The sequence below is a fragment of the Vulpes vulpes genome, unplaced genomic scaffold (assembly GCF_048418805.1).
Source record: "Vulpes vulpes isolate BD-2025 unplaced genomic scaffold, VulVul3 u000000643, whole genome shotgun sequence".
Classification (NCBI taxonomy): domain Eukaryota; kingdom Metazoa; phylum Chordata; class Mammalia; order Carnivora; family Canidae; genus Vulpes; species Vulpes vulpes.
Genome location: NW_027325793.1, coordinates 195,764 through 220,803, shown reverse-complemented (window position 1 = coordinate 220,803; position 25,040 = coordinate 195,764). Strand labels below are relative to the sequence as shown.

Genomic DNA, 25,040 nt, shown 5'->3' with positions numbered 1-25,040 from the left:
CCAGAAAGACCAGACGCCTGGGTGTGCTCTGCCGCCACCTGCTGGCCTTCTTGGAAATTGCGCCCTGTTGCACAAAGCACCTTTCGTTTCTCCCCCTTGATATGCACTTGACTTGGAAGAAATTACATGAAGGCCATCTGGATGTTCGTCTCCGAATTAGCCTAGTTTAGGACCTTGGGACAATTCAGGTGCTTACTGGCAACGCCGGATCTCCAGATTAGGAGTGGGGTGTAGGATCCTGCAATCTTAGGCATCTTTCTTCTCCCATGAATTAAGCCTACTGTCTTCTTACTAACCATGGCCCTAGAGGAGTCATTTAGCTTCTCTGTGTCTCTCCTCTCATTTGGTAAGTGGGACAGGGATCGCTGCCATTCTGGAGAAGAGGTGAGAAGGGAAGATAGTGAGTCCACAGCATTTTGGAAATTTATAATGATACTTTCTTACATTTTTTTTTTCTAGCTCAGATCAACTTGGTGTAAATGTTTTGTAGTATGAGCCCTCTTGGCAAGCATTTATCCATCCATTCATTCTTCCAACAAATATTTAATGAGCACCTAGCAAGTGCCAGGCACTAACCTTAGATGTTGGGGATACATTGGTCTTTTTTTTTTTTTTTAATTTTTATTTATTTATGATAGTCACACAGAGAGAGAGAGAGAGAGAGAGAGAGAGAGAGAGAGGCAGAGACAGAGGCAGAGGGAGAAGCAGGCTCCATGCACCGGGAGCCCGACGTGGGATTCGATCCCGGGTCTCCAGGATCGCGCCCTGGGCTAAAGGCAGGCGCCAAACTGCTGCGCCACCCAGGGATCCCGATACATTGGTCTTAACTGTCATGTTCAAAGCTTGGATGTTATGCTAAGGGATAGGGAAGCTGGGGAAGAATGTAAAATCTGAGACTCTTCACGACCAGTACTCCTTTCCAGCCAGAAGGAGAGGGAGAGAGAGAATATCAAGGAAATACATGAGAATCTCCTCATCTCTTGGTATATGAAAGTGCCTATTTAACCACATCCTCACATAAAATGGGTATTATGATTATCTTTCATTCTTTGCCTGTTTGCCTGGAAAACATATCTGAAAGTATAGAACAAATCCTTCTCTTCATGAACCTCACATCGTAGCAGGGAAAACAGGTAACTAGTAATTGGGATAATATATGATGAATATTCCAAACTAGGTGGGTGGTGTTTAATTTACTCTGGGTGGTCAGAGAAAGTGTCCTGGAATACATGGCAGTTAAGCTTCCATTTGAAGTGCCTGTAGGCATTAACTGGGTAAAGATGTAGGGGAAAGAGTGTTTCTAGCAGAGGGAAGCAGGTGCAAAGGCCAGGAGACAGGAGAGGAACTGGAAGAAATCCAGGCTCTGGAGTCCAATTACACCTTCTCGTGAATTATGACAAGTCTCTGCTCTGTGCCCTAACGTGGGTTCAGGGCCTCTGTAGTTACTGCCTTTGGTCTATGACCTTGTGTTTTCCGCTGAATAAATCAGTCAAAAGGAATTAGTGATTTATTTCAGCAATAACGCCAACCTCTTTATTTATTAAACTTCTTATTTTTTTTTTTACATTCACACAGAAGTTGTAACATTAGTACAGAGTCTCCCCTACCCTTAGTGATAACATCCTCCATAACCTGCACTGTACCTTCATAACCTATGAAGGTATGTTCTGTGTTATATGGAAGAGGTTTTGGTTCAAGAAAAATTCAGGTCTCTAGGGACACTAGAAACAACACAAGTGTTTCTTTTTCAATTTAAACGTTTTTATTCCAGAGCAGAGGTTGATAAACTATAGCTCGTAGACCTAATCTAGCTTTCTTCACGTTTGGCAAACAAAATCCTATTGGACCCTAGCCTTACTGATTCATTTGCCAGTCATTTATGGCTGCTTTTGTGCTACAGTGACAAACTGAGTACTTGTGACAAAATCTTACGCTCTTCAAAACTGAAAATATTGTCTAGCCCTTTACAGAAAAAGGTTCTTGACCCGTGGTTTAGAGAAAAATCTCTTCATCACTGTCCATCACAGTCCTGGCTCTCTAATCAAGCCAGCAACATGATATACTTGACTCTGTTCTAACTACAATTAACTGTTCTTTGCTCTGATCTTTCTTCAAATAGAACCTATCCTGCCATTGCCTTTGAAGAAACTTCCCCAGATGGCCTTGTGAGTTCTTTGCCTCTCTTAGTTATTGTGGCCCATGCCAGGCATACAAAACTAAGACATTTCTTGTGGTCATGTGGAATGGTGACTACCTCAGACTTTGAACTCTAACCAGTTTAACATTTCTCTTGATTTGAAAACAGGTTTTCTTTTAAAAGAGTATTTGGTCAGAAAATCTCTCTACTAACTCAGAGATTAATATTGTAATGGAGACTAACCAGGGAGCCAGAGCTGCTAAGGTAAAAAAATTGGCTGAAGGTCTGACAGCCATTCCTGCTGCAGTGCCACCGCCTACTTCTGGCCAGTCTGACAGGCTCCTTCAGGCTTCAGAGAATCCTGTGCGTTCACATTTCAGCAGAACCTGGACACTGGCCAGCCGGTGCCACTTGTTCTTGTTCTGCCTGAGATCTATTAACTACAGCATGTGCTCCTTCTTCCCTGTCCACTTCCATATTCTTGGCAATTACCCCCGTCCTGTTTATAAACCACTGTAATTCATCTACAAGCTTAGGAAATGTTTGAGAGTGGAAAGTATACTGACGAGAATTGAGTAAATGCAAGTCAAGACACACTGCACTCTATTAACTGGGTGACTTCAAATAATTTGATTTACTTTTCTAGGCCTAAACATCACCACCCTGCATTTAATAGTCATTTAACAATAACGGTTATATCTTGGCTCCATTAATCAGCAGGAAATAGGCAAGTGTTTATTTTTCTTCCTTGCAATGATTCTTTAATACTGCATGACTAAATTTTAGAGAAAAGCAAAGAATAAGTAAATAAGGCCACTCTGCTAATTACCAACAGAGCTGGGATAAATATCCACTCCTCCCAGCTTTAAAATCCCTACTCCACCACCACCACCCCGATCCATCCAGTTTATCTGTAGCAACTGACCCTAAAACAACATGATCAGAGTTCTGATATCTGAGACTGCAGGAAGGCCCCAAGTGTAGCCCTGACTCAGTCTCACTGAGACAGCAGGGAGAGAGCAAGCAAACTGGGCTCTTTACCTCTGGATTAGGTCTTTGTAAACTGAACTCTGTGTCACAAAACAGTTATAATAATTAAACGAGTTGCAAGAATATCAAGTAATAGAAATGGGAAAGGAAAATAATACATCATTTTTAAGCATGAATGTAAGTAAGCCAGTGGCAGTCTATAATTTAATTGACTGGGACTTGGTTTTTCCACTACTGGGAATACATATTTTCATATTCTACATAACCATGGCTAAATGAGGACAAAAATTGTTCCTTGATTTATGACTCCAGGTCATTTGTAGATTCCTGTCTGATTTTCTCTAATGATTAATGCTTTTCACAAGGATGGGTTCCCAGAAAGACTGTTTTTTTATGAAGTCCTAGACCCAAAAAACTAGTTCACCATTTACCTTGGTTTAGAATTTTCATTTACATGTTGTTCTTAGTTTTCCATTTGTCCTGAATTTTAGTCTTACCCAATCTATAACTAAGAGAAATTGCATAGAGAAAATACTATAGAAAGATTAAAAGAAAGGATGTTTTTTTAATATGATTTTTTTAAAAATCCATCGACCTGTTTTTGCAAGATTGTCAACTTATTGTGCAATGCTTTTCTGACTTCAGTATCCATGAGATTCTAATTCAGTAAGTCTGGGATTGGGCCCAGGAATTTGAGTTTTTAACAAGCATCCAGATGGCAGCAGGCAGATCATTGGACCACACTGTGGAATAACCTTTAATTGATTACTGTATCGTTAATATCCTACAGGGTGGCACGGTGCTAGGTACTTAGTAATAAATTAATTGAATGGATAATCAAAAGGGCTAAGGAGAAATGAAACAATGTGAGGTGTTCCTTTATTCACTCAGTGATTCATTTTTCAGCCCTCAATGAGTGGCTATCATGTACTGAACTTTATAGTATTGTTTGTGTGTGTGCATAGATACAATACATGTATGGACACTATAACTAGAAAAGGCACTTTATGCATACTCTATGCTTCCAAAGAGCATGAGATCTAGTGAAGGTTTTGAGAAACAAAAAATGTCATCTCAAGGTAATATTTAGGTGTTATTAAGGTGATGAGTGTGCAGAGAAGTTACAACAATAAAAATAGAAAAAAATAATGTCTTACCTTTTATATAACTGTTATATTAAATGAGCTATGTGAAAATAAGCTGGTAAGTTGTGAAAGGCCATATATATGGAAATAATAAGATTTATAAATCTCTACCCCCTTTATAGAGATGGCAAGGTCTCCCCATCCCCATTGAGTGTGTTGACCAGATGCCTCAGCTTATCTTCCTTACTCCGCAGGGTAGCGAATTAGATATCTCTGTCTGAATTTCCATCAAACGAAGTATATGTTGCCTGTTTCTGAGGCTTGAAATCTGCAGGACTGAGGCTCTGTGCTAATGATGTGCAACCTGAACTTTAAAATGTTTTACAAACTATAGTAGCTATTAAATAATTACTTGAACTTCTGGAAGTAATAAAAACCCCTGTCTTGAGATTCCTGAACAGAGTTTATCTCTTTACTAAGTATGTAAAATAATACTGTGGTAGGATAATCCTTAAAAATTGCTTCACTGTATCCTTGTTATTTGAGCACTATACATATATTTTTACCAATATTCAGAAAAGAGTGTATGAACTTTTTTCCTAGATTCCTGCAAGATCCAAACTTTACATGACAGTGGACTTCAATAATATTCATGAACTTGCATGAGGTTCATGGAAAGCAGCACATTGAAAATTCTGTGATGAATTACTAGGAGTTTTGGTTGACAAATACTTTCGTACATTTTTCCCTTTGAGATGTAGTATTATTTGGTTTGTGCGATATGTGATTCAAAATAATGAGAAGTGAAAGAAAAAAGGTGAATCCTCTATGTATTAATCAAGGGGTCATCTAGACTATATATCCAACATGACGTTTCCCACACAGTGTGTCTAGTTCTTCAATTGCTACTTGATTTCTTGGTGAGTGTGTCTTCATGTGAGAAAATACAAAAAGCAGAAAAAAAAACTATTTATCTTGGCAGCAAGTACCGTGAACTATGAATTCAGTGAGTCCTAAATATATAGAATCAGAATTGAATACAGCCAACCTAATGGTCTGTTTTGAGAAACATCAGTCCTTTTGTCCCTTATCCTATACGTAAGGCACACTAAATTATTCGGTGTCTCCAAATACTTTCCATGTAGAGTCTGTATTTTGAGACACTTGATGGCTAGGAGATTTTAGGAGCCTTTAACAGGAATATGATGTAAAAATAAAACAAATTCAAGTTAGGAAAATGTTGGGAGTCTGCTCAGAACACCATCAGCATCGCATCCTGTCCTGGCAGTCCGCGTGGAGCTGCAGCTGAGTCCACTGCATGGAAAAGCTCCTTAGTCCAGGCATGCTCCACTTCCAACTTAAACTAAATGTATTAGAACAATATAATGCCTCTAAAAGCAGATTGCACCTTACAGTCTTCGTTCTCAAGGAGTTTAAACATGTCTTAAGAAAGGGTGATGCCTCTTTGGGATTTATGATTATTACTCGTGGGCTTTATTGCTCATTCTGGTTTCCCACTGAACACCCGCATCACATCCACCGCTGAGCATCCAGAGGCAGGCTCGTCGCTTCAAGTTGCTTTGACAATCATTAATCCTAGAGTCTGACTCCATTGTTCTGCATGTATTACATAGAACTTCTATGGAACATCAAACATATTTATTGATAGGAGAAAATTGTGTCTTTATGAGCGTTTCTGTAATGAAACAGGATGAGGGATGTGGAAAGTCACTGGCAGTTTCAGTCCAAGAGGCTCTCTTCAGGAAGAGAAAAATGGAAATGTTTTTATGAACGTGAAATAAAACTCTAAAAATGATGAGATGCTCTTCTAATACCCACTATTCAATAATAGATAGTCATAGTGTCCTTTGTGAATGAAGAGGGCACTACAGATTCTTTCTGGTTGCCGCAAGTGTTAAGTGTTCACAGTTAGAAGCAATGAACATTACACACCTCTCCCCGTGTTTCCTCACAGCCTGGACAGTGACTACTCTCACAGATGTTAAGACCCTTTCTGTGGTTGTTAGAAGGATACTGATTACTGATTTAGGGAGAAGTTCTTAATCTCTTCCTGCATCCCGGTCCCTTCCCTTGACAGACATCAGTGCAAGTGAAACAGGGTCTTAAGTTTAATACCATTGACAAGATAACCCTCCCTCTCTGGAGCAGTGGCTCACCATAAGGCTATTACCTTGTTGGCCATGTACCATATCTCTTTGCTGCCTGCTAATGCTTTGCTCCTTTCTTTTCTTTTCTCTTTTAATTTGCATTTAGAAGAGCTAGCAACCTCACTTGGCAAAGCTAACTGCTGATGTAGCTAACGATAAAGCACTATGGCATCACTTGAATGTCAAAAATTAGAAGAAAATAAAGAGCTAACATGTATTACCGTATTACTTATTTTTCCAAAAGCCAGAGCCTACTTTAATTTTGCCAAAATTGTGTTGGAGAGTTACCTCAGTGTGGGCTAGGTCCTAGCATTTGAATTATATGGAAAGGTCAAATTAGAAAACTACAGGGGGTCCGAAGGAGTTGATTGAGAATAAAGACTGTCAATGCGAAATATAGGGACACTTGGAATACACCACAGCAAGAGAGGGCTTAATATTTTACTTTGCTTAGTTTAAAATCGGAAGAAATCAGTTTAGATAGACACAGCTTTTCTATAAAGGATGTTACGGAAGCCAAACCTCCCAATATACTAGGTAAGGATGAGTATGGTTATGTAAGTATCCTAATTATGTACCTGCCCAAAGTGAAAGATTAGGTTAGTTAATGGACAACAGAGTGATTTCACATAGTTCTTCCCTTTAAGGGACTTATAGTCTACTTCAATCCTTTTGTGTTCTGAAATATGTACATCCTTCTTTCTCTGCAGTAGGCCTTGCTAGTCTAAACATGTCTATGAATTCAGCAGCTTCTTCTCCCTAGAGGACTGGAGAATATGACACAGAGTAGGAATCTGAAATTCCAAAGATGACTTTATAGCTCCCAGACAAATGGAGCTTTCTACTAGAACTTTAAAATTAAGGAAAACCGGGATCCCTGGGTGGCGCAGCGGTTTGGTGCCTGCCTTTGGCCCAGGGCGCGATCCTGGAGACCCGGGATCGAGTCCCACGTTGGGCTCCCGGTGCATGGAGCCTGCTTCTCCCTCTGCCTGTGTCTCTGCCTCTCTCTCTCTGACTATCATAAATAAATAAATAAATAAAATTTTAAAAAAATAAAATAAAATAAAATTAAGGAAAACCATGCAAGGCTGATGATGCTAACTCTATTTGTTGAAAACAAGCTATCTCTTCTCCTCCCCATCCCCCCTTTCTCTATGTGTATGATTCAGGTAAGATTAGTGTCAAAATCAGTGAATGTCAACGTTGATGTAAAAATCTTTAAAACTAAGAATTATTTTAATTCACCCACCTTATATGCTCTCTATACTTCCTGCCTCCTTGAGGATTTTATCATTCATTTCCCTTCTATATCTTAAACATTAAGTTCTCAGAATGTTGCAACTTCAACATTTTCAAGTCTCTCTCATCTTATGGGAAATAACCCAAAATACCACCTTGGCCCTACATATCTTCACAGAAGTCCTCTTCTTTCCATTGTCAAGTATCTTAAAGAGTTGTTTTACTCAAAGTTTATACTTCTTTACCTTTTGTGCATTCATCTCAGTATAATATGGAATTTAGGCCCACCAATTTCACTCTTCCAACCATTGACCTCTATGTTGCTAAAGCCAAAACACACATTTTTCATCGTCCTTCTTGTTTTCTTTGTGATGTTTCGTTTCTGAAAATCTCTTAGCTTCCAGTACACTATACTTTCTTGCTTTTTTTCTACTGTTTCTTTTCCTCTGTTCTTTATTTTTTTCTCTGTTTCAGTGGATACTTTTATTGATTTAATAGATCACCAACTTTGTCTCCCTACCTGCCTACAATTGGAATTTCATCTTATTTCCATGCTGAGTAGTGAAACAATGACACAGCTGTAGTCAGAATAAGCTACTTCAAAAAGAGAAGCCAACACAGCTCATTTTCTTCTAGCAAGCAAAATATAAATATATGCACTCTAGAATGCACAATGGTTTAGTCACTAAGAAATTCAAATGGGATCCTGAAGAATGTAGGCAAATCCAGGGTGCAGTAAAGAGGAGCTGAGATGCTGTGCGCCTCTTTAAGGGTTCCTGGTACTGCATCTCTTGGCCACTAGCTGAATTTTGACATGAGGGAAGATTTTAGCTAATGCCAAGGAGAGATGCAGCAAGTGCTAGGTTGACTTAGGGGCTGTGCACAGGAACCAAAAGGCAGGAAAGTACTAAACACTGCTAAGAGCATCCACCCCAGGAAGGACTGGACCTTCCAAAAGCTCTAAACTCGCACCACCCCCAGTGCTCACATGGCTGACTTTATCCTCTGTGTTCCATTTGGCACAGCAAGTGGCAGTGTCTCCACCACCTATGATGGTGATGCAGCCCCTGGCGGTGGCTTTCACCACCTCATCCATGAGGGCTTTGGTTCCTCGGGCAAAAGCTTCCCATTCAAATATGCCCACAGGTCCATTCCCCATGGTCTGCTTAGCCTGAGCAACTGCCTCAGCATATTTCTTGCTGCTCTCAGGACCATGGTCCAAGCCCATCCAGCCAGCAGGTATGCCAGAGGCCACAGTGGCTTGGCCAGTGTTGGCATGCTCATCAAACTTTTCAGCAGTGACGAAGTCAACTGGCAAGGTAATTTTCACACCATTCTTCTCAGCTTTGGACATCAGGTCTTTGACGATCTTGGCTCCCTCTTCATCAAACAGAGGAGTCCCAATCTCCATGTTGTTGAGCACCTTCAGGAAGGTAAAAGCCATTCCACCACCAATAATCATCTCATTGACTTTGTCCAGCATATTACTGATCAGCTGGATCTTGTCTGCAACTTTAGCTCCACCCAGGATGGCCAGGATGGGTCGCTCTGGGCATTCCAAGGCCTATTTCAGCTCCTTCTTCATCAAGAAACCTCCGGCCTTCTGTGGCAGACTGACTCCCACCATGGAGCTGGGGGCTCAGTGAGCAGTGCCAAAAGCATCATTGACATAGACATCTCCTAGCTTGGAAAGTGAAGCTTGGAAGGCTTCTATTTTGACTGACTCAGCTTTAATCTTATTCCCAGAAGCATCTTTTCCCTTCCCTTCTTCCTCCACATGAAAGCAAAGGTTCTCCAGCAGGATGACAGACCCAGCAGCTGGGTCAGCACAAGCTTTCTCCACTTCTTGGCCCACACAGTCCTTTAAGAATAAAACATCCTTGCCCAGCACAGACTTAAGTTCTATAGCAGCTGGCCCCAAAGAATACTTGTCTGGCATGGGGACACCATCAGGCCGGCCCAGATGGCTCATAAGAACTGACTTGGCTCCATTGTCCAAGCAGAATTTGATACTTGGGATGGCAGCCTTGATTCTCTGGTTGGTTGTTATCTGGTGGTTCTTCATAGGAACATAGGCTCTTCATAGGTTGAAGTCCACTCTCATGACGACCCACTTGCCCTTCACGTCGAGCTTGTTCAGAGTCAGCCTGTTAGAAAGTGACATCCTGGCAATAGAAAGGCTGCGAGGCTGAGAGCTTAAACAGCGGAGAAGAAAGCAGCCTGCGTGTGCTCCAACCTCGTGCGGAATGCCGAGAGCTCCTCTGTTCTTTATTTTTTTTTTTTTAAACATTTTATTTTTTTATTTTTTTTTTTAATTTTTATTTATTTATGATAGTCACAGAGAGAGAGAGAGAGGCAGAGACACAGGCAGAGAGAGAAGCAGGCTCCATGCACCGGGAGCCCGACGTGGGACTCGATCCCGCGTCTCCAGGATCGCGCCCTGGGCCAAAGGCAGGCGCCAAACCACTGCGCCACCCAGGGATCCCTCCTCTGTTCTTTAAATGTCAGTGTTTTCCCAGGTCTTCTCCAAGCCTGTTAACTTTTTTTTTTCTTTTTTTTTTCTCCATTCTCCTTGGGTGATTCTATTTATATTCATGGCTTCAAGCATAACCTGGAAAGCTATGATATCCAAATATGTATTTTACGTTCTATCTGGATAATAAACCCATAAGATCCTATGTTATCAATCATTCAGAAAAAAATAAGATATTCGTGGACATTTCAGTTGACTTTTATGGTGTTTAGGAGTTAAGATAGTAGTGATAAGCACAATGATAGTATTGAGAGAGGACTCGTTTTAAGTCTTGAGTCAGTCATGACCTTGAGTAAATTGCTTTAATTATAAGCCTTGTATATACTTCATTTGTTTGTTTTTTTAATTTTTATTTATTTATGATAGTCACAGAGAGAGAGAGAGAGAGAGGCAGAGACATAGGCAGAGGGAGAAGCAGGCTCCATGCACTGGGAGCCTGATGTGGGATTCGATCCCGGGTCTCCAGGATCGCGCCCTGGGCCAAATGCAGGCACCAAACCACTGTGCCACCCAGGGATCCCTATATACTTCATTTGTAGAATGAAGTACGCACTTCATAAGATTTCCATGAGGATGAAGTGAGATCATAATTGTGAAGAGCCTGGCACATAGATAGTTCACAGTAAGTAGTAGCCCTTATTGTAATAAAATGATCTCTTGAACAAGTTTCACTTCTAATTGTAGAAAGCCAAAGTAGCACTCTGAGCCCAATCAGGAGACAAAAACAAAACAAAACAAAACAAACAAACAAAAAAAAACATGTAGTAGGTTAAAGCAGAACAGTTTAATACAAAGAATTACTGACTCTGACAAACATAACTATAAGATATAAAGAAATTCTGTGTGGTAAAGCAGAGAAAGAGTACCTAAGAAAGGGTAAACTTGAAAAGGGTATTAACAGATACAGAGATAATCCATAAATCACAACACTGTAAAAATGTGTTCAAATACTGGAGAAAATGTAGTTTGGCTCCTAGAGAGCAGAGCTGACCACTGGAATGGCCAGGCCAGAACTGCTGTGCAAACAACAGCCACCTCCGGAGGTATAGACAAAGATAAGAAAATGACATGTGACAAGAAAATGGTTGCTGGATCTGCAGTGGGAATCCAGGTGCCAGTAGGGGTGAAAGGTTGTTAGAACTTACTCTTTGAAGGACTGACTTGGTGTGTGACCTTCTGGACACAAGTAGCTTTATGCAGGCTGTACTAGGCTTGTCAGAGGAGTCCAGGCTGTCTGTAGAAATATCATTGCCAGGATGAGGCTGAAAGGTCAAAGGACCTTCATCCTAGGCTTGTGACTGCTAAGTAGTAGTTCCTTACCAGATGTCCTTATACCCACACTGCCTATCCTCCTGGATAGTGCTGTGAATTGGAGGAAGTCTCTACCTCCTGCAAAATCTCCCCTGCTGCCCTCTACTGAGAAACTTAACAGTGTGCATTTAAAAAGAGAAATGCTTAAGCCAATTCTGTTGTTTACCATATTGGAGGTACATTTGGAAATGAAAGGCAATGAATTGATAACTGACACAACAGATAGGCTTAACAAATACAGAGATAATCTAGAAATCACAACACCATAAAAATGTGTTCAAATACTGTGTTTTGCTCTATAGTTCTTTCAGTTCCAAGCTTTTTGATATGAAAAATTGGTGTATATATGTATAACTTTCGTTCATGATTTAAATATGAATACCCATTAGCATCATGATAGCTATGCATGTGCTAGAAGATAATTTAATGAATTACAATATAGCACATCGAAGAGTTGCTATGGTCTATTGAATCAAAAATCCAGTTCTTGAAAACTGCCTAAACATAATTTACCTATCCAATGTCAGTTTAAAATTTGCATAATAAGCCACAGTGAGTTTTAAAAATCTCATACAAATAATGATCCATTTAATATGTTCCACAAAGAAATATATTTTAAACATCTTTTATACATATATACATATTTTAAACAGTCTTTTATATATCTTTTATATATTCTAAGAGAGGGCTCATTTTCCCCCCATTACCTAAAAATGTTTCTCAGAAAAAAATAATATAAAAAATTACTATGTTGATCATAATTCCAGGAGAAAACTAAGAATCCTTGAAAATATAAGCTTAATTGAACTGGTAAGAATTGCTGTTATAGCAAAGTGGCATGGCATTAGAATAACTCCCATCAGTTATCAGGTTATCTTTAATTCACAATTTACAACTAACCATTTTGTAACCTCAAGAGCTGTTCCTTTTCTCTAATTTATCTCTAATCATAATTTTTATTCACAATTGACCATTTATTATACCTCAGTGATGAGTACTTTTTATTTTTTTATCACACTTCATTTTTATATTTAAATTACGTTAGCTAACGTATAGTACATTATTAGTTTCAGCTGTAGTTTTCAATAATTCATCAGTTGCATATGACATTTCTTAATACAGCAACAAGGTCTTATTTTCATCATTGCATCGATGGAGAAAGAGGAGAAATGTTGCATTACCTGTTCAAGAGAATCACTTCAGAAGCAGAAGGGCTGGGATTTGAAGATTTTTTTGTTTGTCTCAAAAGCTCCTACTGATTTTAGGCATGTTTCTAACTCTAGGTCAAAGTGGAGACTTATATTTTATAATCAGAGGTGTTAGAATTGATGGCACTGCTTCTCAGACTTTCATGTACACATCGATTGCCTGAGGACTTTCATCAAATACAAGCTCTAATTTAGTAGGCCTGGAGTGAGACTTGAGATTCCAAAAAGCTCGTATTTGGTGCCTATGTTACTAGTTCATAAACCATACTTGGCATAGAAAAGGTAAACGGCAATGGGATTGGAACAGACCAAGATATTAGTGACATCTGGATAATCTGAAGATTTCAGTTCCTTGGCATTTATCTGAAGGACCTGAAAACTTATGCTCACACAAAAACCTGCACATAGATGTTTATAGCAGCTTTTGTTCATAGTTGCCAAGACTTGGAAGGAACCAAGAAGTTTTGCAATACGTGTATGTGATAAATACAAACAAATATTATTGAGCACTAAAATAAAAATGAGCCATCAAGCCATAGAAATACATGGAGGAAACTTCAATGCAAATTACTAAGTGAAAGAAGCCAAAGTGAGAAGGTCACATACTATATATAACTTTAACTATATGATGTTCCAGAAAAGAAAAAGAAACTGTGTTAACGATAAAAAGATGAATAGTTGAAGGGAATTTAGGGAGAAGATGAATCATTTTCCTTTGTTTGTGTTAGGGCACTGAAAATATGCTATGATATTATAATAGTGAATAGATGTTATTGTAAATTTGTCCAAACCCATAGAATGTAAATATCGAGTGGACCATAATATAATCTATGGACATTGGGTGATTACGATGTGTCACTGTAGGTTTATCCTTGGCAAAAACTGATAAAAATAATAATTTATATTTATAGTATAAGTATGTAAATAAAAATAAATATATTTTATATCCATATTAATTTAATAACAATTATTATTTTTAAAAATACCTCTTGGTGAATGACTTTGATGATGGGAGAGAAGCTATGCCTGTGTAGAGCATGATGTATATGGAAATCTCAATACTTACCTCTTGATTCTGTTGTGAGCCTAAGACTACTCTAAAACAAAGTCTAAAAGTCAAATAAGAAAAAATGTTGACATGGGCAGCGCAGGTGGCTCAGCGGTTTAGCACCGCCTTCGGCCCAGGGTGTGATCCTGGAGACCCAGGATCGAGTCCCACATCAGGCTCCCTGCATGGAGCCTGCTTCTCCCTCTGCCTGTGTCTCTGCCTCTCTCTCTCTGTCAATTGTGAGTAAATAAATAAAATCTTTTAAAAACATTTTTTTAAAATTCAGCATCAGTCAATAAATATGCACATGTTATCACATAAGGAATATATGAATGTGTCAGTGAATGTACAGTTAATACACATGTATGTGCATATGTGCATGTATTTTGAAATGTTGATTAAGATACAATGAATAATTAACTATATAGCAAAGTCTATAATGTGTCTGTGTTTCTATATATGCTGATTAGAAGAGATCAAATATTATATACATTGGATTTCTGTTAAATTTTTAAACAATAATATTTCCATTTAAAGGTAATTTTATTGACATACACAAAAAATATATAGTGTTAACAGTTGTCAAGTAACTACAAATCAAAACAATTAGATACCATTTATTTTTCCTATAAAATTTTCAAAAATTATAATGATCAATATAAAGACTCAGTTCATGAGTCTGGTATACCAGATATTTATACTAACCAGTTTTATGTGGAAAAAATGCTTGCAGAAGCATTTTGGTGTTAGTGATAATTTGGAAACAACCTAAATATTCAACAATAGAAATTATGGCATATCTAGCCATTTAAAAAACTACATTGTTAGAACACTTAAAGACAAAAATGCTCACAATATGAACTCAAATGAAAAGACACAAAATAAAAAGTACAGGGCAGCCTGGGTGGTATAGCGGTTTAGCTCCTCCTTCAGCCCGGGGTGTGATCCTCAAGACCTGGGATCAAGTCCCACGTCGGACTCCCTGCAAGGAGCCTACTTCTCCCTCTGCCTGTGTGTGTGTGTGTGTGTGTGTGTGTGATGAATAAATAAATAAAATCTTTGTAAAAAATAAAAATAAAGCAATAGAACTCTAATTCTGAACACACATGTTCAGTCAATATCCACCAAGTGCCTACCTTTTTTTTTTGTTTTAGTAAGCACTGTGTAGGTATTTGGATATATTAGTGAGCAGAATAGAGGCTCCTGATCCATATACATCTTATGGTTTAGCAGCAAAAAGACAAGAAACAAAAGGATTGAAACTTTTATTTATTTTTTTTAAGATTTTATTTATTTATTCATGATAGACATAGAGAGAGAGAGAGAGAGGCAGAGACACAGGCAGAGGGAGAAGCAGGCTCCATGCCAGGAGCCTGACGTGGGACTTGATACCAGGACCCCAGGATCACGCCCTGGGCCAAAGGCAGGCGCCAAACCGCTGAGCCACCCAGGGATCCCCAGGATTGAAACTTTTAATAGTAAAATATTGATAGTAAGATTATAGGTGAGCTGTATTTTATTTCTTCCATTCCCCCTTTTCTAATCACCTACATGGAGAGTGAGTTACTTTTACTGGAACAAAAATGCAAATATTTAAAAATGCAAAGAATCTATCAGAAAAATTATTATACTACTTAAAATGTTGCTTAACTAGTACTTTAGTACTAGTTAGTACTTGTGCTAACTAATCCTTAGTCCTTTTCGACTATTCAACCATTCCCTCAGGACTCTAACTTTAGACAATACTCATATCCTTTTTTAAAACTTTTTCTTCTCTATTCCAAAGAAGCATACTGGTCTCTCTAATTTGTTCTTTAAAAAATCAATGAAAATGTAATTAGTTGCAATTAATATATAAATATGAATCTTTGGTCCTGGAATTGGTTTGCCTGACCCAATTTAGCTCTGTAATTCTACGTGATTATCCATCCATTTAGAGTAGTGCCTTGATAGTGCACATCTCGTTTGAATTCTCCTTGTAACATAACTCAATACTAATTTACCTACGACTATATGACCTGTGATTTTGTCATTTAACCAAATCACTTTTACATTTGCATCTGATATTTTTTAAAATATCATGGTTAATGGCTGCATAATGTTATAGTTGTTCAAGTACTAAGTAGGTAATTATTCTCATTTGCACCATGACTATTATTATATTGAAATAAGCTACATTATAAAGCCTATTGATGGATTCCTAACCTACCTTTACCGGGCTTGTCAGATTGTCAGATTTTAGCACATCATCCCTTGACATCTCTACGTCAGTGGTCCCAAGCACAAATGTATATACAAAGACTAGCCCACCAACATGAATGAATGGAGAGGGTTGGGAACAAGGGGAACAAGGTCTTTGGAGAACATGGGCCTTTAGTACAAGGGACAGCCGGTATTCAGCTTCAGCTAATTTTGCCAATCAAGAGTATTAGCCTAAATTTTCTGATTTTTTGAAATGAATTAGAAAACTACTTTTATTATTTTATTTATTTTATTTTTTATTTTTATTTTTTATGGGAGTTCAGTTTGCCAACATATAGCATAACACCCAGTGCTCATCCCACCAAGTGCCCCCCTCAGTGCCCATCACCCAGTCACCCTAACCCCCCGGCCACCTCCCCTTTCATTACCCTTCGTTCGTTTCCCAGAGTTGGTGTCTCTCATGTTTTGTCACCTTCACTGATATTTTCACTCATTTTCTCTCCTTTCCCTTTATTCCGTTTCACTAATTTTTATATTCCCCAAATGAATGAGACCATATAAGGATTGTTCTTTTCCAATTGACTTATTTCACTCAGCATAATACCAGAAAACTACTTTTAAATGTAAAATTTCCCAATTACATAAAACACCAACCAAACACAACAGTCTAGCCAACTGGATTTGGTTTTCAAATTAGAAGAGTTCAAATTTATGAAACTTGTACATTGTCACTTGTTATAACCATCCTGAGATAGACTTTTTTGTTTCTGTTTCTGATTTTTGTTTTTTAAATATAGCATAGGGAAAAACTTTAAAGAAAGACATACAATTTCCTTATAAGTATATAGAAACACCCTCACCCTGAATTGTCAGATTGTCAGATTTATTGATGTTAAATTAGATGATTCTATTTAAAGTTTATTATTTTAAGTGCATCTTGCTTTTTTAAATTGTTAGGCTTTTTAAACTTTCATTTGATAATAAATCAACATAGGTTCATAAATGCCATGGATAATCATGACAAGAATATACGGAAATTAAGTGTATGTGTACAAATCACACGTCCAGTCTCTTGCTCCTTAAGCATTGTTTACTCTTAGATCTATAATCTAATTTTTTAAAGAAAATGCAATGTATAATAAATCTTGAGTTTCGAATACTATGTGCAATCACGATGCTCTAGCATCTCAAAAGTAGACAGGGAAAATAAAGAATCAGAACAAAGGGAAACTATTTGTTTCCAAATCAAGAACAAACAATAAACCATGTCTTAGTGGCTATAAACTCAAGGCATCAAGCCATAGAACAGGGTAATTTTTACGAAATATAGAATAATCTACCATGCATCAAGCAAACTGTATTGAATCTAATAAATCTAAAACTCTTAATAAAGTGCTTGGCAGGAAATCATCGAGCAGATCCAGTGTTCTGAGCTCATGTGCCACAGCTGTCACCAGAGGACCGGGGTGAAATTCTGAGTAGCTACAAAGGCAAAAACACAGAAAGTAGAGGAAAATTTCATGTCATTAACACTGTGAAGCAGTGTTTGCTCAGCTCAACAGCCTCAATGATTACATTTTGTTTTTCTGCATATCTACATTCTATTCACGTAATACCCATATGGTTCAAGTGGTGTCCCTATTATTAGTCTTCTGACAGGAATGTCCCTTGCAAAAGACCATTGTTTGCTTTATGGGGAAAAGAGATATTTAGAGAGACGTTTGTCTTGAGGATCCACCCAGCTTTAAGAAAGGGTAATGCCCATGACTGGACAACTTTAATTCAAAAACATTAGTACTATATTTTAGGTAAATGTTTAAGGAAGAGGAAGTATTACTAAACTCAGATTCCATTCTCCAGATGCTATAAAATGGCATGTGTTACCAATTTTTGAAAATACATATAAATTATTATTTTAATAGAACAACAATAGTAGTAACTAATTGTTGGTAAGCAATATGCCAAGAAATATATTGTGTATCTCACATGACTTGATTAATTTATCCTCTGTCACTCTGTGAGGTAGCTACTATTGTTACATCTATTTTCAGATATGGAAATAGAGTAAGTGGCAGAGCTGGGATTTCAATCTGATCAGTTTGATTCAGGAGGTAGTTTTACCTCTTTGAGTGTCATTATGGTGAGATATTTGCCTGGTAGGCAGTCAAGTATGATTCTAACCCCATACTTAGTCCAAGTCTTCAAAATGGAAAGTCTATTCATTTTGCCAACCTGCCTTTGATTCAAATGAGGAATCTGCAGGATGCAGCTGATCACTACAAACCCCGAGAACTCCCTCATTCACTTCAAGACTGGCAGGGTTTATATACCCTTATTTAATCAAATTGTAACTGAACCGAGTGAGAGTTTGTCCCCTCAATGCACAGAGAGCCAATAAAAACTGACACTGAGCTTTTGCAGTGAAGAAAGATAAGCTGTTAATGGTGTGGTCTCACCCATGAGAACAGTACCTAATGCTCAAAAGTCCTGTACCCCCTCATGGTTTGCAAGTGAGGATTTTTAAGGTCAAAATTTGGAGCAGGGGGCTCCTGAGAAGGTGGACGCTGTTGATTGGAGGCCCATGATGTCATGCTAGCAGATGCTCCGATGCCATTTCATTAAGTCCCACAGCGGTCCTCTCCGTCTCAAGAGATTTGGAATCTGAAAGACATCTCGATTCCTTATGTTAAAAATTTCACTAAGTACATCTGGTGATCATATCTATTTGTAAGCTAGTGGGGTTGCATTCTTACAGGTTTCTTGGCTAGTTCAGTTATGCCTGGGGATGATATGAGCTCTATTGATCATTCTTTCATCTGAACTGATACGATGGAGGCCAGCTTCAAATATGATTGGATTACTTGTGATTTGTTTAATTTATGCTGTAAATCTAAAATCATATTGCTAATTCTTCTTTTTAAAAAAATATTTATTTATTTGTTTGAAAGAGGGAGAGAGTGAAAGAGAGAAAGTGGAAGAGAAGGGAAGAGGGGGAGGGAGAGAGAGCCTGACAAGAGGCTCGGTCTCACGACCTGGAGACCATGACCCTGAGATCATGACCTGAGCCAAAACCAAGAGTCGAGTGCTTAACCAACTGCAGCACCCAGGTGCCCCATATTGCTACTCTTCTAATGTTTGCTTTAGTAGGGAGGGATTTTTTTTTTTTCTTAACTTACTGGATGCTTTTGGCTGGTCTACTAATTAAATTGGTTAACATCTAATTTTGTACTTATGAGAGCCCCACAAAGACATGAAAAGCTTCAAGACAGGCAATTGAGGCTTAATATGCCATTCTGAGTTAAGGAGTTAGGGGTAGGGATCTGGGGCTTCAAAAGGAAGGAACACAATTAACAGAAAGATGATAAGAGCAAATAATTGGAAAACAAATGTTTGTCATGACCTGCAGAGACAGTGGGACACAGAGGAAACTGAACAAACGTATCTTGCTGAGTTCCCCTTAGCTTGGCACACCTAGCCTGTACTTTTTGTAGATATTTCTGGTGGTACCTCTCTTCCAGGACCAGACCTCCTCTGAATTCTCAGAGACAAATAAGGGGGAGGGGAAAGTTTTTGAATCCGTTGGATCTTGATTGCCTTCAGCTCAAAACAGTCCACATGACAAAGTGACACATTTTGTGGCAGCCTATTCTGATTCCCTTTAATTTCAAAGGGATTTAATATGCATAAGTGAATAAACCATTACGTTCAGTCTGTATAAAGGGTGTTATCAGTCATCTGCTTTGCATTGGGGAAGTTTTCCTCTGAGGGTAAATTCCTCTGAATTATGCTGCCCTATGAAAGGCAGCTATGCTTAGCACAACATCACTAGTGCTGCACTCTGCTGCACTATGATATGGCAGAAACACATCCTTTATAGCAGTGCCGAGGAATCAGATCTCCCCACCAAAATGAGCTTTCCAGATAGTTCTGTGTGCCTTAAACATTGAAGAACAGCATTCAAAAGATTTTATTTTAATTTTAATTTTTTTGAAGATTTTATGTACTTATTTGAGAGAGAGCAAGAATGTGTGCGTGAGTGGGGGAGGGGTAGAGAGAGAGGGAAAGAGTGAATCTTAAGCAGACTCAGAGCTGAGAGCAGAGCCTGATTTGGGGCTAATCTCAAGACTCTGAGATTATAACTAAGCTGAAACCACGAGTTGGATGCTAAACCTACTGAGCCACCCTGATCAGAAACTCTTTCGCTTAACATACAAGTTCATAGCTTTTCTTTTTTTCTAAAATTGCCAGATATTATCAGGAGCATAGCCTCCCAAATAATGGAGGAACTTCATCCTAGCCTCATGATGTACCAATTTAGTAATGGAGAATATAGAAGCAGGCAGGGATAGAGGGAGGAAATAATTGAAAGCTATTTGGGCAGCCCTGGTGGCACAGCGGCTTAGCACCGCCTGCAGCCCAGGTCGTGATCCTGGAGACCCCAGATCGAGTCCTGAGTCGGGCTTCCTGCATAGAGCCTGCTTCTCCCTCTGCCTGTGTCTCTGCCTCTCTCTCTCTCTCTCTCTGAATGAATAAATAAATCTTAAAAAAAAAGTAAAAAATTGAAAGCTATTTGTAGTTTTAAAAAATTCCCAGATTTCACTCTATCATACAATAAGCTTTAAAGAAATTGCTGTTGTATTGAGACCAAACCTATTATAATGAGACAGGTCCAGATAATGATAATGTGCTGTGATTTTAAAATGAAATTCAGGACATAGCTCCAGGGTCTGTTTTTAATGACACCTCCATTGATAAAGGATGTAAAATTTTCCAAGTCTGTTAGCTAGTCATTCAGTAGTAAATTTGACCAAGTGTAATGACACCCACATTTTCTTATTAGAGTGCTTATGGTTATCTACATAGCAAATGGCAAATTGGAGATTTATATGCCATTTAAACTAGGTTACATCTAGGAAAATTCATTCTGGGTCATTATGGGAAGACTGCTCTTAAAACAGTCTAGTGGAACAGTTTTAGATGGTTTTGTGTAGTACCAAGAGTCATTAATATAACAAGAGATTCCTTTTTAGCAGAAGAGTTATTTGAATAGACAGCTGGGCATTGTAGTGCAAAACAGGCATCAGCTTAGTTTTGCACTTTGGCCTTATAACATAAAACCGTGTCATTACGACAAGCCCTATTATGGCAGGAAATCTGTCTAATGTAGCTCATTCTTGCTCTTAGTCCAGGGAGGTTTAATTACCAGAAGAATTAATCTCACCAATAATGGGGGATCCCTGCGTGGCCCAGCAGTTTGGCGCCTGCCTTTGACCCAGGGCGCGATCCTGGGGACCCGGGATCGAGTCCCATGTCGGGCCCCCTGCATGGAGCCTGCTTCTCCCTCTGCCTGTGTCTCTGCCTCTGTGTGTGTGTGTGTGTGTGTGTGTGTGTGTGTGACTATCATGAATGAATAAATAAAATCTTTTTTAAAAAATCTCACCAATAATAATAAGTAATATTTGTAAGGACTTTGAAGTTTACAAGGATTTTCACATATAGTTCCTGCCCTTGTATCATTGCCCATACTTCCTAACTGTTCTTCCTGACACCAGTTTCAACTCCTTCCAGTACATTCTCTGTATTTATGATCAAAACACAAATTTCATCACATTATTTTCCTGATTATACATTTACAGCATTTTCCTTATTGCCTACATGGTAAAGTCTAGGTCATTAGCAAATCATACAGTGTAGTAATATTGCTTGTGTGGAATCAGATTTTCCGTAACACACGCACACACACAAACACACACAAATATACCAAAATGTATTAAAAAGGTAGTGACAACATAGAGAGGAGTAGATGCTGCAGATCTTTGCTAGTCTTGTTTCCTAACATTTTCCATTGTAAAGAGTTCACAGCTTCCGGTGGCATAGATAATACAGGTCAGGGACCAGATAGATTTCAGACAAAATTTTAATAGCTCATATATATTAAACATTTTATACAACATGGCATAGTACTTAATACATAATAACCGCTCAACAATAATTTTCTAAACTTTATTTCAATGTGGCAAGTACTGCAGTATAATACATCCTCTACTATGGAATTTCCACAGACTGAGGATGTTGTTATGGTAAGGTTCCAGTGTATAAATTATGTGAAAATACTGGGCAAAAGGGAAGGAAATATTTTGCCAGCTGATAATATAATGTTGCAAAACTTCTATTCAAGGAGATTTTTAAAAATCTGAGTTTACTATTGTATATTTCACAGTTGAAAATAAGCTCTGGCCCATGAGATTTTACCTACACATTGGGGACAACATCTTGTTAAAACAAGATTGTGAAGTTTATAAGAAAGTAGTAAAGTCTGCCTTTCGATATAGACTTACATTTTTGTTCTTCCTGTTTCTTTTGGAATCTGCATTTTTCTGTGAATGATGAGTATTTCTTGGTCACCAAATCCTCTCTTAGTCTACATTCATTTGGTAGTACACTGGAAAGCTGAAGAAAAGTGATTAAAGACCAGGAATGTCAATGTTTTTGGCATGGAAATGGATCATATTTGACTTTTTCAAATATATGCTCTTGAAAATTGGCCATTCGTATGTACAGACGTTTAAATTTCTAAATATAATAAGCTGTGTAAAAGGAGATATGATTTGAGGAAATGAGTATAGTAATGGTCATTACGGGAAGCACCAGTGCAAAATTACCAGTTCAAGAACACTTTATGGAACATAATGAATTGTCATAGTTGTTTTTAGAGTTAGAAAGATTCTTTGACTAAATGTTAGAACATCTTTGTTTAACAGCATTCATTCTAAGAAAGACATACAAATACACTGATATAGTGTCACTGATCTCTCTTATTTACAAATCATTTAAATTACAAAGAACAAACATTCCCTTCAAAAAATCTGAATATACCCTTCCTTAGCTTGAACTTTAATTGAACTTGATAAAAGTAATTTGATTTTCAGGGTTGTTCCTATCATATCTTAATGAATTAAAGAAATATAGCAAAGATTCCTTGTGTGTATGTTTTTTGTAATAATGAAAAAAATCACAGTTACACATTACCTATAAAGAAAAAGAAGGAATATGATGTAGGTTGAATTGACTTATATACTACATCATTTAATTCCTACAAGTCTTTTGTTTTGTTTTATTTAAAAATTTTTTTAAATTCCTACAACAGTCTTTTGAAAGAGGAATTACAATCTTCACTTTAGATGTAAAGTACCAGTGCAATACTATCTTATATAGAATAAAGTTACAGTTGTTTATAATGAATTGAAGATTATTGTTTCACTGTGTTTAACATTTTCTGGATGATGCTGTTTTTAAAGAAAAGTAGTGTAAATGTAAAAATTCAATGTATTGGTGGGATCAATAATTGTGATCACATTCAACATTTATAAATTCATTTTCTCTCTAAATTGAAAAGAACTGGAATTTTTTTTAAAGAGTTATTTATTGGGCAGCCCGGGTGGCTCAGCGGTTTAGCGCCGCCTTCAGCCCAGGTCGTGATCCTGGAGACCCGGGATCAAGTCCCACGTAGGGCGCCCTGCATGGAGCCTGCTTCTCCCTCTGCCTGTGTCTCTGCCTCTCTCTCTCTCAATCCTCTCTGTGTGTTCTCATGAATAAATAAATAAGATCTTTTAAAAAAAGAGCTACTTATTGATTTATTTATTCATGATGGACATAGAGAGAGAGAGAGAGAGGCAGAGACACAGGCAGAGGGAGAAGCAGGCTCCATGCCGGAAGCCCGACGGGGGACTCGATCCCGGGACTCCAGGATCACACCCTGGGCCAAAAGCAGGCGCTAAACCGCTGAGCCACCCAGGGATCCCCAAAAGGACTGCAATTAAAGAAGAGACCAGAATTATTTATATCATTAACTTTATTTTTTCAGTGTTCAGAATAAAAGTCAATATCAACATGTGTAATAACAACAGTCTTTTCCAAAAAGTCTATCTCTCACAATTATTTTTAATAAACGCAAAGATAATAGGAAAGAAGTGTTATCTAGTTATCTAATTATAGATATCTATGTTATCTAGTTTTGTGAAAACACATAATACTGAGAATGTCAGAATTTTTTGTTTAGGAACATGATCTCTTTAAGAGTGTGATGAAAATAATAGATCATCTTCTCAGAAGAAGAACTACATATGCATACACACTAATCCTCCAATCCTCAAATCAATTAAAATCCCTTTTATGTATGCAGTAGTATGAAATATAGAACCCACAGATTTATGATGACCCAAGATCCTACAATTATTTACTCCCTGCAATCTTCATGCTTACCCCCAAGGATTTCAAACCCCAATTACCCTCCACTGTTTGTTTTCCCTAGCATTTTCACCATCTGACGACACATGATGTAATTTACTCATGCATTGAGTGTCCATTGCCTGTTCCACTTTCCAGAATGCAGCTTCCACCAGGGCAATGACCTTTGTCTATTATGGTCAACAGTTCACCTAGAACAGTTTCTGACACAAAACAGTCCCTCATTATTTCCTGAACCAATACATAGATTTATAGTGACTGTATATGTCGTATTAAGAATATAAGCCTCAAATTTGAATTCAAGAACCTTTTATTGAATTGTTGATCTGCATATCCCTAACTTCATCCTTTTAAAAGTAATAGACCATGCATGTTGTTGTAGTGTTTTTAGGATGAAATAACAAATATATAATCTTATAATAACCATCTATCACTTATATGACTGCACAGATTGTTCCCTGAATTAGCCATAGAATGTGGAGGCCAAAGCCACCACTTCTTATAGGATTATCAAATGTCCATATTAAGTGTCAGTTTTGATTGAAAGTTTCTTTAAGGGTAAGTTGATAGTTTACAATGTCTTAATGACCAGAAAAATTTTATCAAAAATAATGGTAATTCAAATATTATTATAGCAAGTAAATTATTAAATTCGGAATTACACCCATACTGACACCCCCCCACACACACACAATTAGACATTTTTCCCCAGTGTATTTACCTCGGATGATATCTGAGGTACCTCAGATGATGTTTCTTTGATTTGTTGATTGGTTTTCATTATTTTATTTTGTTTTCCAGCATTGTGTCCTTACTCTCATATTTTTGGGCCATTCTTCAAATAGAATATCCAGGTTTCATTACCAATGGTA

General features: G+C 37.9%; 1 protein-coding gene, 2 long non-coding RNA genes and 1 pseudogene across 3 annotated transcripts in view; 3 read left to right on the top strand and 1 right to left on the bottom strand.

Moving 5' to 3' along the window:
• Positions 1-25,040, top strand: part of LOC140597407 (piwi-like protein 1) — a 135,071-nt gene that overhangs the window by 30,464 nt on the left and 79,567 nt on the right. The gene's annotated exons all lie outside the window — the stretch shown is intronic.
• Positions 1-25,040, top strand: part of LOC140597401 (uncharacterized) — a 55,007-nt gene that overhangs the window by 157 nt on the left and 29,810 nt on the right. The window lies entirely within an intron of this gene.
• Positions 2-23,163, top strand: LOC140597402 (uncharacterized). Its single transcript, XR_011999238.1, has 2 exons — positions 2-2,165; positions 12,586-23,163. It is a non-coding gene; the product is annotated as an uncharacterized lncRNA (long non-coding RNA).
• Positions 8,098-12,200, bottom strand: LOC140597398 (phosphoglycerate kinase 1 pseudogene; annotated as a pseudogene).